General features: G+C 38.4%; 2 long non-coding RNA genes across 2 annotated transcripts in view; one reads left to right on the top strand and one right to left on the bottom strand.

Moving 5' to 3' along the window:
- Positions 1–17,933, top strand: part of LOC129479444 (uncharacterized) — a 658,151-nt gene that overhangs the window by 538,550 nt on the left and 101,668 nt on the right. The gene's annotated exons all lie outside the window — the stretch shown is intronic.
- The window catches only part of LOC134736315 (uncharacterized), a 71,274-nt gene that overhangs the window by 15,163 nt on the left and 38,178 nt on the right, over positions 1–17,933 (bottom strand). The window contains exons 2-3 of the long non-coding RNA XR_010120266.1: positions 13,776–13,900; positions 13,083–13,173 (exon numbers count right to left, since the gene is read on the bottom strand). This is a non-coding gene — a long non-coding RNA (uncharacterized lncRNA). The remainder of the gene's footprint in view (positions 1–13,082; positions 13,174–13,775; positions 13,901–17,933) is intronic.

Below are 17,933 nucleotides of genomic sequence, written 5' to 3'. Positions count from 1 at the left end.
AGAACACGTAAAATAATTTGTTTCTAAAATAATCTTATGAGGCTAAAGCACAAGCCAGAGCAGATTTTTTTTTTCAAAATGCATAAGCAACACTTGTTCAGTTCCACCTGCTGCAGTTAAAGGAAAGTAAGCAAAAGGGAACACTGACAAAGTAATTATTTCTAGCTATCAAATGTCCATTCATTGATTTCTAGCCAAAGCAGAGTGAATCAGGAAGTTTCTGAGCGCAATGAGTTTCCACAATACAGAACGTCTGTGTTGGCTCCACTCCTACCAATTACCAAACTCCCTAATCATCCTCAATACTTTTACAATAATTGCAAATGCTTTCAAAGTTTAAATAGATGCGTCAAAAAATATGTGCCAGATAGCAATATTTGAACACTTTTCACTAAGTGCTAAAAGATTTTAGTTTTGTATACTAATTGTTAACATGGATTAAAACCAACAAATAAAAACACAGTTGCAATACTAGTTGTGCTATCTGGCCAACTTAGCACCAAATCACTAATAACAATAAAATTTTTCAAAAAGTTAATCAAAATTTCCCCAAATTAAAAGAAAGCCAATCAATCTACAAATTGTAAAGATCGTAAAATTAGATCAGTTAAACTCAACTGGGAGAGATTTTGTTTTCCAAGGCACATTTGGCAATATCTAAAGACATTTTTGTTTGTCACAAGTGAAGGAGGGGGTGCTACTGGTGTCTAGTGGGTAGAGATCAGGGATGCTGCTAAATATCCTCTTATACCTAGGCCAGCCCCCTACAACAAAGAATTGTTGGCACAAAATGTGAATGGTGCCAGATTTTAGAAATCCTGAGTTGGAGTTATCATAAAGTCCAATTTCTTTTCCTTTATTTAGGGAGCACCCTCTGGTTTATAATGATAACATCATAGCATCAGTCTGTAGGAAGAAATGTATTTTCTAATCCATTATGGTTTTCAGGGATGAAGAGAATTACTGTTGCTGTATCTGAAAATAATACCACACCATTAAGAATGTAAGTGAAAAGGAAGTGTCTAAGGCACTGGAATCTTTGTACAACTTAATCTTTTAGATAAATTTGAAATTTAAAACTGCTTTAAAATAGGGATAAACTCTCCAAGATTCTGAGTTTACAAAAAAAAATTTCCAGTGCTTTAAGCAATTATTTTTCTTATGTAAATACCAAATAAGACATAGAGGTACTTATGAACAAACTGACTCCAGATTTCTATCAATGAGCCTAATAATTTTTTTTTTTTTTTTTTTTAGGGTTTTAAGGTACACGTGCACAATGTGCAGGTTTGTTACATATGTATCCATGTGCCATGTTGATTTCCTGCACCCATTAACTCGTCATTTAGCATTAGGTGTATCTCCTAATGCTGCCCCTCCCCCCTCCCCCCACCCCACAACAGTCCCCGGAGTGTGATGTTCCCCTTCCTGTGTCCATGAGTTCTCATTGTTCAATTCCCACCTATGAGTGAGAACATGCGGTGTTTGGTTTTTTGTCCTTGCGATAGTTTACTGAGAATGATGTTTTCCAGTTTCATCCATGTCCCTACAAAGGACACGAACTCATCATTTTTTATGGCTGCATAGTATTCCATGGTGTATATGTGCCACATGCCACATTTTCTTAATCCAGTCTATCGTTGTTGGACATTTGGGTTGGTTCCAACTCTTTGCTATTGTGAATAGTGCCGCAATAAACATACGTGTGCATGTGTCTTTATAGCAGCATGATTTATAGTCCTTTGGGTATATACCCAGTAATGGGATGGCTGGGTCAAATGGTATTTCTAGTTCAAGATCCCTGAGGATTCGCCACACTGACTTCCACAATGGTTGAACTAGTTTACAGTCCCACCAACAGTGTAAAAGTGTTCCTATTTCTCCACATCCTCTCCAGCACCTGTTGTTTCCTGATTTTTTAATGATGGCCATTCTAACTGGTGTGAGATGGTATCTCACTGTGGTTTTGATTTGCATTTCTCTGATGGCCAGTGATGATGAGCATTTCTTCATGTGTTTTTTGGCTGCATAAATGTCTTCTTATGAGAAGTGTCTGTTCATGTCCTCTGCCCACTTTTTGATGGGGTTGTTTGTTTTTTTCTTGTAAATTTGTTTGAGTTCATTGTAGATTCTGGATATTAGCCCTTTGTCAGATGAGTAGGTTGCAAAAATTTTCTCCCATTCTGTAGGTTGTCTGTTCACTCTGATGATAGTTTCTTTTGTTGTGCAGAAGCTCTTTAGTTTAATGAGATCCCATTTGTCGATTTTGGCTTTTGTTGCCATTGCTTTTGGTGTTTTAGACATGAAGTCCTTGCCCACGCCTATGTCCTGAATGGTATTGCCTAGGTTTTCTTGTAGGATTTTAATGGTTTTAGGTCTAACATATAAGTCTTTAATCCATCTTGAATTAATTTTTGTATAAGGTGTAAGGAAGGGATCCAGTTGCAGCTTTCTACATATGGCTAGCCAGTTTTCCCAGCACCATTTATTAAATAGGGAATCCTTTCCCCATTTCTTGTTTTTGTCAGGTTTGTCAAAGATCAGATAGTTGCAGCTATGCGGCATCATTTCTGAGGGCTCTGTTCTGTTCCATTGATCTATGTCTCTGTTGTGGTACCAGTACCATGCTGTTTTGGCTACTGTAGCCTTGTAGTATAGTTTAAAGTCAGGTAGCGTGATGCCTCCAGCTTTGTTCTTTTGGCTTAGGATTGACTTGGCGATGCGGGCTCTTTTTTGGTTCCATATGAACTTTAAAGTAGTTTTTTCCAATTCTGTGAAGAAAGTCACTGGTAGCTTGATGGGGATGGCATTGAATCTATAAATTACCTTGGGCAGTATGGCCATTTTCACGATATTGATTCTTCCAACCCATGAGCATGGAATGTTCTTCCATTTGTTTGTATCCTCTTTTATTTCATTGAGCAGTGGTTTGTAGTTCTCCTTGAAGAGGTCCTTCACATCCCTTGTAAGTTGGATTCCTAGGTATTTTATTCTCTTTGAAGCAATTGTGAATGGGAGTTCACTCATGATTTGGCTCTCTGTTTGTCTGTTATTGGTGTACAAGAATGCTTGTGATTTTTGTACATTAATTTTGTATCCTGAGACTTTGCTGAAGTTGCTAATCAGCTTAAGGAGATTTTGGGCTGAGACAATGGGGTTTTCTAGATATACAATCATATCATCTGCAAACAGGGACAATTTGACTTCCTCTTTTCCTAATTGAATACCCTTTATTTCCTTCTCCTGCCTGATTGCTCTGGCCAGAACTTCCAGCACTATGTTGAATAGGAGCGGTGAGAGAGGGCATCCCTGCCTTGTGCCAGTTTTCAGAGGGAATGCTTCCAGTTTTTGCCCATTCAGTATGATATTGGCTGTGGGTTTGTTGTAGATAGCTCTTATTATTTTGAGATACGTCCCATCAATACCTAATTTATTGAGAGTTTTTAGCATGAAGGGTTGTTGAATTTTGTCAAAGGCCTTTTCTGCATCTATTGAGATAATCATGTGGTTTTTGTCTTTGGTTCTGTTTATATGCTGGATTACATTTATTGATTTGCGTATGTTGAACCAGCCTTGCATCCCAGGGATGAAGCCCACTTGATCATGGTGGATAAGCTTTTTGATGTGCTGCTGGATTCAGTTTGCCAGTATTTTATTGAGGATTTTTGCATCAATGTTCATCAAGGATATTGGTCTGAAATTCTCTTTTTTGGGTATGTCTCTGCCAGGTTTTGGTATCAGGACGATGCTGGCTTCGTAAAATGTGTTAGGGAGGATTCCCTCTTTTTCTATCGATTGGAATAGTTTCAGAAGGAATGGTACCAGTTCCTCCTTGTACCTCTGGTAGAATTCAGCTGTGAATCCATCAGGTCCTGGACTCTTTTTGGTTGGTAAGCTATTGATTATTGCCACAATTTCAGAACCTGTTATTGGTCTATTCAGAGATTCAACTTCTTCCTGGTTTAGTCTAGGGAGGGTGTATTTGTCGAGGAATTTATCCATTTCTTCTAGATTTTCTTGTTTATTTGCATAGAGGTGTTTGTAGTATTCTCTGATGGTAGATTGTATTTCTGTGGGATCGGTGGTGATATCCCCTTTTTCATTTTTTATTGCATCTATTTGATTCTTCTCTCTTTTCTTCTTTATTAGTCTTGCTAGAGGTCCATCAATTTTGTTGATCTTTTCAAAAAACCAGCTCCTGGATTCATTAATTTTTTGAAGGGTTTTTTGTGTCTCTATTTCCTTCAGTTCTGCTCTGATTTTAGTTATTTCTAGCCTTCTGCTAGCTTCTGAATGTGTTTGCTCTCGCTTTTCTAGTTCTTTTAATTGTGATGTTAGGGTGTCATTTTTGGATCTTTCCTGCTTTCTCTTGTGGGCATTTAGTGCTATAAATTTCCCTCTACACACTGCTTTGAACGTGTCCCAGAGATTCTGGTATGTTGTGTCTTTGTTCTCATTGGTTTCAAAGAACATCTTTATTTCTGCCTTCATTTCATTATGTACCCAATAGTCATTCAGGAGCAGGTTGTTCAGTTTCCATGTAGTTGAGCGGTTTTGAGTGAGTTTCTTAATCCTGAGTTCTAGTTTGATTGCACTGTGGTCTGAGAGACAGTTTGTTATAATTTCTGTTCTTTTACATTTGCTGAGGAGAGCTTTACTTCCAACTATGTGGTCAATTTTGGAATAGGTGTGGTGTGGTGCTGAAAAAAATGTATATTCTGTTGACTTGGGGTGGAGAGTTCTGTAGATGTCTATTAGGTCCACTTTATGTAGAGCTGAGTTCAATTCCTGGATATCCTTGTTAACTTTCTGTCTCGTTGATCTGTCTAATGCTGACAGTGGGGTGTTAAAATCTCCCATTATTATTGTATGGGAGTTTAAGTCCCTTTGTAGGTCACTGAGGACTTGCTTTATAAATCTGGGTGCTCCTGTGTTGGGTGCATATATATTTAGGATAGTTAGCTCTTCTTGTTGAATTGATCCCTTTACCATTATGTAATGGCCTTCTTTGTCTCTTTTGATCTTTGTTGGTTTAAAGTCTATTTTATCAGAGACTAGGATTGCAACCCCTGCCTTTTTTTGTTTTCCAATTGCTTGATAGATCTTCCTCCATCCCTTTATTTTGAGTCTATGTGTGTCTCTGCACGTGAGATGGGTTTCCTGAATACAGCACACTGATGGGTCCTGACTTCTTATCCAGTTTGCCAGTCTGTGTCTTTTGATTGGAGCATTTAGCCCATTTACATTTAACGTTAATATTGTTATGTGTGAATCTGATCCTGTCATTATGATGTTAGTTGGTTATTTTGCTCATTAGATGCTATAGTTTCTTCCTAGCTTTGATGGTCTTTACAGTTTGGCATGTTTTTGCAGTGGCTGGTACCGGTTGTTCCTTTCCATGTTTAGTGCTTCCTTCAGGAGCTCTTTTAGGGCAGGCCTGGTGGTGACAAAATCACTCAGCGTTTGCTTGTCTGTAAAGTATTTTATTTCTCCTTCACTTGTGAAGCTTAGTTTGGCGGGATAGGAAATTCTGGGTTGAAAATTCTTTTCTTTAAGAATGTTGAATATCGGCCCCCACTCTCTTCTGGCTTGTAGAGTTTCTGCTGAGAGATCAGCTGTTAGTCTGATGGGCTTCCCTTTGTGGGTAACCCGACCTTTCTCTCTGGCTGCCCTTAACATTTTTTCCTTCATTTCAACTTTGGTGAATCACAATTATGTGTCTTGGAGTTGCCCTTCTCGAGGAGTATCTTTGTGGCGTTCTCTGTATTTCCTGAATCTGAATGCTGGCCTGCCTTGCTAGATTGGGGAAGTTCTCCTGGATAATATCTTGCAGAGTGTTTTCCAACTTGGTTCCATTCTCCCCATCATTTTCAGGTACACCAATCAGACGTAGGTTTGGTCTTTTCACATAGTCCCAAATTTCTTGGAGGCTTTGTTCATTTCTTTTTATTCTTTTTTCTCTAAACTTTCCTTCTCTCTTCATTTCATTCATTTCATCTTCCATCAGCGATACCCTTTCTTCCAGTTGATCGCATCTGCTACTGAGGCTTCTGCAATCTTCGCATAGTTCTCGAAACTTGGCTTTCAGCTCCATCAGCTCCTTGAAGCCCTTCTCTCCATTGGTTATTCTAGTTATCCATTCTTCTAATTTTTTTTCAAAGTTTTTAACTTCTTTGCTATTGTTTTGAATTTCCTCTCATAGCTCAGAGTAGTTTGATCGTCTGAAGCCTTCTTCTCTCAACTCATCAAAGTCATCCTCCATCCAGCTTTGTTCCGTTGCTGGTGAGGAACTGCGTTCCTTTGGAGGAGGAGAGGTGCTCTGTTTTTTAGAGTTTCCAGTTTTTTTGGTCTGTTTTTTCCCCATCTTTGTGGTTTTATCTACTTTTTGTCTTTGATGATGGTGATGTACAGATGGATTTTTGGTGTGGATGTCCTTTCTGTTTGTTAGTTTTCCTTCTACCAGACAGGACCCTCAGCTGCAGGTCTGTTGGAGTTTACTAGAGGTCCACTCCAGAACCTGTTTGGCTGGGTGTCAGCAGCGGTGGCTGCAGAGCAGCGGATTTTCGTGAGACCACAAATTCAGCTGTCTGATAGTTCCTCTGAAAGTTTTGTCTCAGAGGAGTACCCGGTTGAATGAGGTGTCAGTCTGTCCCTACTGGGGGGGTGCCTCCCAGTTAGGCTGCTCAGGGGTGAGGGACCCACTTTAGGAGGCAGTCTGTCCGTTCTCAGATCTCCAGCTGCGTGCTGGGAGAACCACTACTCTCTTCAAAGCTGTCAGTCAGACAGGGACATTTAAGTCTGTGGAGGTTCTTGCTGGGTTTTTGTTTGTCTGTGTCCTGCCCCCAGAGGTGGAGCCTACAGAGGCAGGCAGGCCTCCTTGAGCTGTGGTGGGCTCCACCCAGTTCGAGCTTCCTGGCTGCTTTGTTTACCTAAGCAAGCCTGGGCAATGGCGGGTGCCCCTCCCCCAGCCTCGCTGCCGCCTTGCTGCCGCCTTGCAGCCTGATCTCAGACTGCTGTGCTAGCAATCAGCGAGACTCCGTGGGCTTAGGACCCTCCGAGCCAGGTGCGGGACACAATCTCCTAATGTGCCATTTTCCAGGCCCGTTGGAAAAGCGCAGTATTAGGATGGGACTGACCCGATATTCCAGGTGCCGTCTGTTTCCCCTTTCTTTGACTAGGAAAGGGAACTCCCTGACCCCTTGCGCTTCCCGAGTGAGGCAATGCCTCGCCCTGCTTCGGCTCGCGCACAGTGCGCTTCACCGACTGTCCTGCACCCACTGTTAGGCACTCCCTAGTGAGATGAAACCGGTACCTCAAGCAGAAATGCAGAAATCACCCATCTTCTGTGTCGCTGGGGCTGGGAGCTGGAGACCGGAGCTGTTCCTATTCCGCCATCTTGGCTCCACCCCCCGAGCCTAATAATATTACAATGATAGTTTAAATACTAGGCTAAAGGACATTAATAATGGAGATTAAAGTAAAAGATGTATATTTAAATTAATTCAGTTAAATTTTATTAATTGATACTCATTTCCATTAATTCTGTTTTTGCAACCATTCAGACTTATCTTTTAGTTTCCAGAGGCAGAAAAAAGGCAGAAAAGGTTGTTGAAATTCTTCACATTGATTTCAGGGCAATGATCTCAAATGGCGCAGTGGGAACCAGCAAATTTAAGAGGTAAGGGAAGCAAATGGACTCACTGAGAACTTTATCAGGTAAGAGGCAGCCAGGCTTAAAGAATAGCCCTTCTCCTGAAGAGAAGGAAAACCTTCCCTGGCAACATCTTTCATTTTCCATCCTTTTCAATAAGAGAAAACAAAGGGCAAGCACGGTGGCTCACGCCTGTAATCCCAGCACTTTGGGAGGCCGAGGCGGGCGGATCGCGAGGTCAGGAGATCGAGACCATCCTGGCTAACACGGTGAAACCCCGTCTCTATTAAAAAAAATAATAATACAAAAATTAGCCGGGCGTGGTGGCGGCCGCCTGTAGTCCCAGCTACTCGGGAGGCTGAGGCAGGAGAATGGCGTGAACCCGGGAGGCAGAGCTTGCGGTGAGCCAAGATCGCACCACTGCACTCCAGTCTGGGCGACAGAGCAAGACTCTGTCTCAAAAAAAAAAAAAAGATAAAAGAGAAAACACCATGCCTGGAATCTTGGGAACAACATGGATGACCTACATGTTTTCTCATAGTCAGACACCTACTTTAGGAATCCAAATGTTAATGCACACGGGGCTTTAGCAAGGAAGCAATCAGAGTACAGAACTTTAATTCAAGTTGTATTTTTGAATTGTAACACTTTTACAATAAAATAATTTTTTTGAAATTTATTAAAATCTCCATTATTGGAGATTAATTTCTTCTGGACAAAGCCTTGTTACTTTAATGTTATATTAAAGTAAAAATATTCCAAAATGTTTAGCACACTGTTCTACTAACAGCTATTAAAATCTTAACCTGAATTAATTTCTTTAATCAGCTCTAGTATCAGATTTCTCATTTAGAGAGACAGGGCAATGATTTTTAAACTAGTATGATGAATTGACACAAAATTTTCTTTCCTAAAGTAGATTCCATGGAACACGATTTTCTGAAGGAGCCACATGGGAGAAAAATGGTTCAAAGTTTTAAGAAGTGCAGGACGTATTGCCTATATTGATCCTTCTTAGAGGTTCACCATGCATATTAGAAAAGTCTTTGAGAAACTGATTTAACTAGTTATAGAAAGTCACAAATTTGCTCATTTGCCCAGTGTGATCTGTAACATTAATTGACATACTGTGATATTAATACCCCGAGTAAAACTTGGGAACTAGATGTCTAGGACATGAATAGTATCATTGGGTATATTATCTGTTGCCATGCAGTAAATTTTATTGTATCAGTTTTCCAGGGTCAGGAGTCCAGGCGATGGCTTAGCTTATCTGGGTTTACTGCTCATGGTAAAAGGCTGAAATCATGAAATCAGTGAGGACTGCAGCTTGGAAGATTCTCTTCCAACCTCAACTGGTTGTTGGCACAATTCATTTCCTTGTTGCTGTAGGACTCACAGGGCTTGCTTCTGCAAGCCCAGAGAGAGAATCTCTGTGACTTTAAGTTTCTGACCGGTAGATCCCGTTTTAAAGGGCTCACCTGATTAGAATAGGCCTATCTAGAATAATCTTTATTTTAATTAACTCAAGTCAACTGATTAGGAAACTTATTTGCATCTGCAAAATCCCATCACCTTTGTCTTATAATCTAACCACTGGACTAACACTTGTTATAGTCACAAATCCCACCTCCACCCAAGGGCATGGGATTATACAAAGGTTTGGATACCAGGGGAAAGGAATCACAAGGACATCTGGGGACTCAATAAACCATATTGGGGAACTTTAAAGAAAGGAATATACACAGTAGAGAGCTGAAAGGAGAAGAGAAAATATTAATATCATAAAAGAACTTTAAACCCACAATTATCCTAGCTCCCAAAGGCCAACCCAAGGCCACTATCTCAATAAAAATAATTACCATGTCACTGACTGAATTCTTCACACTGTTTTAACTAAAAGACAAATTAATCAATTTTACTAAGACCGATGCAAAATGTATCATATTTTCATTTAGGTACCTATTGCTGAAACTTTTAATCCAGGCTTAAAGTAAACATACAAGAACATAAGCATTATTTTCTGGCACTTGTTCCCCTTTCTTAACATAATGCCATTCTAGTATTTTCTTCCAGTAGACATTTAGGCCCATTATCACAGCACAACAGAGTAAAACTACATTGCCACAAGCCTGAAAAAATAACACGCTAAGAAATGGAAAAAGATAGATAAATAATCATCCATAAGTAAAAAGTTCAATAAAATTTAAATTAAAATTCTAATAACTAGAATCTAGATTTCCAAGGTTATATTTTATCAACATTATCTTCACTAAAACATTGCAAAATTTTTCTGATTAAATATAATCACCGTTTAAAATTTTTCCCTATTTGGCATTTATTAAATTTTCCTTTTAAAACAATTTTTTTAATCTTTACATTACATTTAAACTTAAGAAAAAGAAAGAATACAATGAAAAAAAGTAAGGAGAGGATAAAATATTTTTATCATAATTAATTTTCTGAAATAAATTAATATTTTTAATTTAGAAATACACACATAGAAAATAACATACACTAAAATCTTTTGCTGTCTTTACTGTTGTATTAAATTGTATCTAATATACTTTTTAAGTGAAAGTAGAGTCTCATTCCTCTATTTACAATGATGGTTTTTTGTCTATCGATTAAAAAAAAAATTTTGCTTCTCTTTTCAACAGGAAGCATGAGATCACAGATAAAGCTTAAGCTCATATGTCTTGGTAGAGCACTATTCTTTGTACCAGTTATACACTGTACACATTGCATATTTTAAATTATTTATATTTCAGAGGAAAGGGTTAGCTAGGTGATTTACGTACTACTGGTAAAATCCCAGTCCATGAAACTAGCTGTACAGAAGACAATTGAAGCTTACTCCTGAATATTTATAAATCATTCCAGAGTTAGGATAATAATGTAATTCTCAAAAATGACAGTGAAAAGCAAGAAAACTTCCTTTTGGAGAAATAAAACAATAGATCCAAGTTTCAAATCCCACTGGGCTAGGCCATAAATCAGGTAAAAAGATATAATTTCATACCAAGCCAATTCTCTATTAGAAAGGGAAGGTGGGTTCTGGAAGGCATGCACTTAATCTGACTTATGCACACCACAGTGTTGTCCATAGAATGTACAAATAACCCTGTAAGAAAGGTTAATCAAATGTGCACTGTGACTTAGGATAAAATGCCTGGGACGGCTGACCAATTCGATTCATATCTCCTAGTGGAGATCCATAATGTCTCAATTCTTAATTATCTAGTCTTTTGTGCATTAAAAATATGGCCAATAAAATGTCAGCCAAGAAACACACTGTTCATTCCTTTCAGGTTTATTTTAAACCTCTTGCACTTAGGCTAGAGCTAAATCAATTTTTCATGAATATCTACCCCGGTAGATTGCACCTCTAGCCAATTCAGATCCCCAGAGAATTTTAAAAAAGAGATTTATCAAGTAACAAGTAACACCTCAGGAAAAAGAAACAGGGTTTTTAATTGCTTTGTGTGCTCCATAATTGAAGGCAGGCACCTTCTTGAGGCGCTCGCTGCCAGGAGGAGTGAGACTCCACTTGGCCCTGCCTAATTAATCCTGTGATACAAACCTTCTGGCTTCAATTTTCACATTTCTGTCTCTTTTTAGAGGTGATAATAAAACTAAAAATTTATGTTGGTTACTGTATGACTATAACTGTGCCAGCAGAACGCAAATAAAACCATATGGGCTAAGGAGACCTTGTCTCCACATTTCTGGTTTCCCTGTGGCACGAGGCACCGGGGCAAGCTTTGTGCTAACAAGAAAAGGTAGGGAAAACTCAGTAGCGGGGTGGAAGTGCAGGTCAACCCCTTCTTATGAGTTTGCTCTGTTAAGATGACTCATTGAAACATATGCCTTTTTTATTGACAAAATTTTTTCTCAAAATAGAATTGTACACTCTGAAAGCTCAATGGCTCAGTGACTGCATATCACAAAACAGCGCTAGAGCTTTTAATGAACGACAAATTGGGCAGCTTAGCCTTTAAAAAAGCTGTCAGAGTGACAAGTGCAGGGTCTATTATCTTAATAGCTTACATATTAAGATGAGTAAAACACATCCTTTAGAACTTTGTCCATGACACCAGCAACATCGTAGTTGAGCTGTGATGCATAATGCATCCCACATCGTGAATTGGCTCCATTGTTGACACAGGTCAAAATTATTTTGCTTTTATGGAGAACCTTGATTTGTAATGTGACATTATTGTTATATGTCTGGTGGAATGATACTTACCTAAAGAGGAGGTGAACAAATGGGGAGAATAATAGCACCTATGGGGTAGTAGTTTACGCAGAAAAATAGCATTTTCGAAGATTGGCATAAATTCGAAGGGTATATTGTGCCGTGCTGTTCACAAATAATTCATGTGTCTCTTTAAGAGAAAAGTTTCTAAAAATTATGTTCCTTAAGTTATTTTTATATGTGGTTAAAAGTTTCACAGGTTATATCATTTTCTTTACCTTTGTTTCTTTGGAATCTGTATATTTGGAACAGTTTCCACTCTTCCTGCTGAATTTTTAAAAATATGGGAGCCATCTGGTGGTCAACAATTATAATTTTTCTTAAAAATAAAATAATGTTTTATTATAAAATAAAGTGCTGTCTAATTTTAAAATTTGGTAAGGTCTTTTTTTTTCCCCCAGTAGAATTATTTTTTACAAAGGCACTAATTCTGTACTCTCATAGGCTTAGTCAAATAAATTCTGGGCATGAAACTTTTAAAATATATTGTTTTCACTGTACATTCCACTCATTTTTTACAAATATCAAATGGACTCTTCTTTCCATATTGTTCATGTATTTACCAAGAAGTAATTTAAATCATGCAAGGAGTTGAGAAAAATACAAATATATCCTTGAAAGTTTGATAATATGTGAGTTTTTATACTTTTTAAAATAAAGCAAGTGATTTTTATAGAATATTCTTCATAAAGGGGAAGCTTTGGGAACAAGGTCCAGGATTCCGTAAATGTACACGGATATAGAAGATAATTTTAAAAGGAAAGACTTAAATGCAAAACCTTAACTATAAAAGTTCAAGTTCTGCCCAGTGATACGTGAAACATCAAAATAGAACTGACATTAATAGCAATTGTTGAAGTTCTACATACCTTGTTCACATGACTTAAAATAAGCTGCTCACCTTCTAAACTAGTATATTGAATGTGTGTGTATATGTGTGTATCTATAATACACACATATAAAATGTGGTCTGTTGTGAGTATATTAAAATTTACCATTTCACTCTAATCTCTACCTCATGATTAAACTGTAGAATTCTTTTTGTTGTTGTTGTTAGGTTCTGTTAACTGTTTTTATTGCTATTTAACACATATCGAATATTTACTCTATGGCAGGTTTTTGATTAAAAGCTTTCATAAATAATCTCTTTAGGCTGGGGATAGTGGTAAGCACCTGTAGTCTCAGCAAATCCAGAGGCCGAAGTGGGTGGAACACTTGAGTCCAGGAGTTTGAGGTCAACCCGTGCAACATAACGAAACCCCTTCTGTAATGAAATAAAATAAAATGATTTCGTTGAGTCTATGTAAAATACTACCTAATGGGCCCCGTTATTCTCCCATTTATTTTCTGAAGCATATGCGGCTCAGAGAAGTTATGAAACATCAATGCAAGTGCGTGGCCTTGGCTTTACCCCAATTCTAACTCCAATTTCTATACTTTTCTCTACCATTCAAAACTAAAATGGCCACTAGATGCTCTAATCACTTGTAGTTTGTCTGTTCAACAACATAATTATGTCCTCAATCAGCTTTGAATTGGAAGAGAAAGCACCAGCCTTATAAGCCAAATCTGTTATGTATCTATCAGGTTCCATGGGAGGTAAGGTAATAAGGAGAAATCAAATATCAATGTAATTGTCACTGATTGTTTAGTTCATTAGGCACTCTTTCTCCTTCTCTTCTGGAGCAGGGTCGGCTTTCCCTTCCATTCAGGGTTGGCTTTCTTCTGCTTCAACTCTGGAGGGAATGCCACTCCCGAAACTCTGGGGATTGGGCATGTAGTGCAGGCCTGACCACTGTGACATATCCAGGAGACAGCAGGGGACCTAAGCCAGAACAAGCAAAGGCATTCCCTGGTATTCTTTACCCTTCTGGGAAGAAGGGTGGTGAGAGCTCTTTCCTTCAGGTCTCCAAGTTGAAATGATATAGGCATGAAGCTTCACTCAACCCCTGGGCCTCTTGCCAGAACCCTCCACATGCACTCCTCAGTACCTGGGGAACAGAAGGGAATGAGATGAATGCACATGGCTACAAGAAATGAGAACTAACGGAAAATAAAAAGCCTCGAGACTTTCATTTGATCTAGCTAAGAGCTCTAAAGCAGTGTCATTTCTTCAGAACTTCCTTCAGTGTTTGAGCTACCCAGGAATTCTTCCAGTAAACTTGTTGTTTGTTGGGTTTTGTTTTTGCTACGGTTGTTTTGCCTTGAGCTAGTTTGAGTTGGATTTTTGTCACTTGAACACAGGAAGCCATTAGACTGTACAATTACAAAATATTAAGTTCTCCTATGGTAGAAAACAGAGATAACCAATGTTACCCAATAGTATCTTTCGGGTGGGTTTTAAAATAAACAGTTTCCCTAGGAAAAGAGCCAGCATGCCTGCATATGGCAGGGAAGTGTGACACAAAGCACCAGACTGGTTTTGGCAAACACAGGGAGGAGCCAATTTCCAAAAGCTCTACAGTTTTAATCCCCACTGGCATGCAATGTTTGTTTGTATCTCACCCTTCTGTGTGTAAAACTGGACTCAAAATTTGCACACTTAAGGAATCTCTGTCTCTCTCTCTCTCTCTTTCTCTCTCTCTCTCTCACACACACACCCCTCTTCCTGATTTTCTTGATTTTGATATGATCTCATTTGGGCCAGAAGTAATGCCTCCTAGAACTCTATCTTCCTAGTCTACTGAGAAAATAAAGTGGTACACATACTGTAAGGAAAGTATAAATGTGGATGAAAGCAGAACAAATTTAGCTATTGTGACTGGAGACACAGGATTCATTAAGCCAAAAATCATATGCTTTTGAGGTGAAGCCCTCTAGCTTGGTATCCCAGCTTTGCCACTTATATGCTGTGTAAGTCAGTTGCTCTGGATGTCCATTTTCTTTTCAATACAAGGGGTGAATATCAAGGTCAATGATATGGCTTGACTGTGTCCCCACCCAAATCTCATCTTGAATTTTCACGTGTTGTGGGAGGGACCCGGTGGGAGGTAATTAAGTAATGGGGGCAGGTCTTTCCCATGCTGTTCTCATGATAGTGAATAAGTCTCATGAGATCTGATGGTTTTATAAGGGATAGTTTCCCTGCACAAGCCCTTTTTTTGCCTGCTGCCATCCATGTAAGATGTGACTTGCTCCTCCTTGTCTTCTACCATGATTGTGAGGCCTCCCCAGTCATGTGGAACTGTAAGTTCATTAAACCTCTTTTTCTTCCTGGTCTCTGGTATGCCTTTATCAGTAGCATGAAAATGGACTAATACAGTCAATTTCAAGATGGGCAATAATTTATAAAAAGAACCTAAAATAGATGCTCAATAAATGGCCAATATATTGGTGATTATCACTATTATTATTAATATTTGTATTTTTATTAATATTTGTGTGATTGTATTAACTCAGCATATACTTTTGTTAACCAAAACACTGGAATGAAGCATATAGCAAAGAGAAAAAAATAGTGTGATTCCTTGTTTACCAATTTTGCTTTTTCTGGATATTCTCAATAAGCTTCTTTTGAAAATACTCACAATCAAAACTAATAGTTGGAAAACATTAGTGCTGAAGTCTAACAGAGTATTGTCATTATTGAAAACACATTAAGTATTCTATTGTTAACTCTGTATTTTTTCCAGTAAACCTTATCATTTAAACAAAGATATGTTTCTGCAAATAGTCTGTTTTTGTCTTCTTTTCTCTAACGTATAGTGAGAGAAATTTAAGTCTCAGAACCTAGACCTATTACATTTATGCATAAGATACACAGTGTATTATATAATACACTTTGTATTATATAATAATCTCTACTCAATCATTGTTATGTATATATTTGGACAAAACTATTACATAAAAATATTTAATCTAAGAAGGACTTATTTTAAACAGATTAAAGCCAAGTTTGAAAGTGATGCCCATTAGATATGATAAAATAGTTCATTGGGTTCCTAACTTGCCTGCTTGTTGCAATCATGGGGGAACTTTGACAAATACTGACACCTTTGACTCACTACCCACCCACCGGCTAGATAATCATTCCATTGTCTGCATTACGGTCTTGACTGAAATTTTTTAAAGACTTCCTGGTGAGTCTAGTGTGCAGCAAGTTTAGGAAGCACTGGATTTTCTTCCTCACTATGTTTCTTTTCTTAGTGCTCAAGCAGTTTCTACCTGTTCTGTTTATTTTCTCTAAGAACAAGTACATTCATTACAGAAACTTTTATTTTATAATAGAAAATGAAAACACACCAAAGAAAACACCTTTTTTCAATCATTTAATTAAATTAACGTGTTCCACTTCTCCAGCGTTCAGCGTATTCTGATAGGGACTGATGAAGAAAATTTTTTAAAAAGATACAGGGCACAGATTCTGCTTTAAAAATATTAAAAGAGGCCGGGCATGGTGGCTCCTCATGCCTGTAATCCCAGCACTTTGGGAGGTCGAGGCCTGCGGATTACTTGAGGTCAGGAGTTTGAGGCCAGCTTGGCCACCATCGTGAAAACCAGGCTCTACTGAAAATACAGAAAGTAGGCCGGGCATGGTGGCGCACACCTGTAATCCCAACACTTTGGGAGGCCAAGGGGGGGTGGATCACAAGGTCAGGAGTTCAAGACCAGCCGGGCCAATATAGTGAAACCCTGTCTCACTAAAAACACAAAAATTTGCTTGGTGTGGTGGCACACGCCTGTAATCCCAGCTACTCAGGAGGCTGAGGCAGGAGAATTGCTTGAACCCAAGAGGCAGAGGTTGCAGTAAGCCAGGATTGCACAACTGCACTCCAGCCTGGGTGACAGAGCAAGACTCCATCTCAAAAAAAAAGTAGCTGCCATGATGGCATGTGCCTGTAGTCCCAGCTACTCGGGAGGCTGGGGCATGAGAATTGCTTGAACTCAGGATGCAGAGGTTGCAGTGAACCGAGATTGTGCCACTACACTCAAGCCTGGGTGTTAGAGCAAGACTCTGTCTCAAAAAAAAAAAAAAAAGTTAAAAGATTGTTCACCTGACAGAACAATGATTAAAATTCTAAATGTCTCTCTTCAGCAATAATAATCTTGAGAGAACTTAACCACTTGAAAACCGTGAAAATATTTTTTAAATGCAAGTGAACCACAATAACTGCAGTGACCAGAGAAGAATCCCCTCATACTTTTTCTTATACACACCAACATTTTCTTCTGCAAATGTCACTGAAGCGAGTCTATTTCTTCATCTGATGTCTAGAAACTACTTGACTGATTTTCATCAACATTGGAGGTGACAGGACAGCTTCTTATATGCAGCCATTCTCTGCTTCGTATGAATACTTTGTTCATTCCTTGAATCTACCATCTACTCCCATCAGTGTGAATACCATGGAATACCTATGCTGAGACTTTCATAGTTGAGAGGCCTTAATATGTCCATAGGATTCATATTCTTTATATCATATGAACAGTGGAGGAAAGGTCTACATTTATACAGATTTCTTTACTCACTTCTAAAAATCCCAACTGATACCACAGCTTGGCATTAATAAAAGATTTCCAAGTTTTATGTCCAAAAATGCAATCTTTATCTCAGGCCTATAATGAGGATTAAAGGTGATAATGAAAAAAAGAGTCCTTAGCACTGTTCCTGAGACATAGAAGCCACTCAATAAATGTTAGTTCTCAAAACAAAGATGATGTCCAATTTCACTCTCTTGAAATGATTGTGTTAGAGTGCTTATAAAAAATTCCTTGAAGTCATTTAAAAGAGAAGCACTACCTCACTTTATTGACATTATTGTCACCTACTCCCAAACTTACTGATTTTTTTAAAACTTGGAATAGGCTTCCCTTAATTGGAGTTATTAGTATTTTAAAAATAAGTAGTTGTAGATTCCTAAATGGTGGCCTAAAGCAGGTTGAGAAAGGGATGCATAGTTAGAAGTAGAATAATAGTTTACTGATGACCTTCATTAAGTCTTTACTCTTTTCTCAGCAAAGCTAGAGGAAACTAAAGTCATAGAACATCTGAACTCTGTCCAAACATCGGTTGTATTTCAAAAT

The sequence above is a fragment of the Symphalangus syndactylus genome, chromosome 3, assembly GCF_028878055.3.
Source record: "Symphalangus syndactylus isolate Jambi chromosome 3, NHGRI_mSymSyn1-v2.1_pri, whole genome shotgun sequence".
Lineage (NCBI taxonomy): Eukaryota > Metazoa > Chordata > Mammalia > Primates > Hylobatidae > Symphalangus > Symphalangus syndactylus.
Note: the sequence above shows the minus strand (reverse complement) of the source record. Positions and strands in the feature narration are given on the sequence as shown.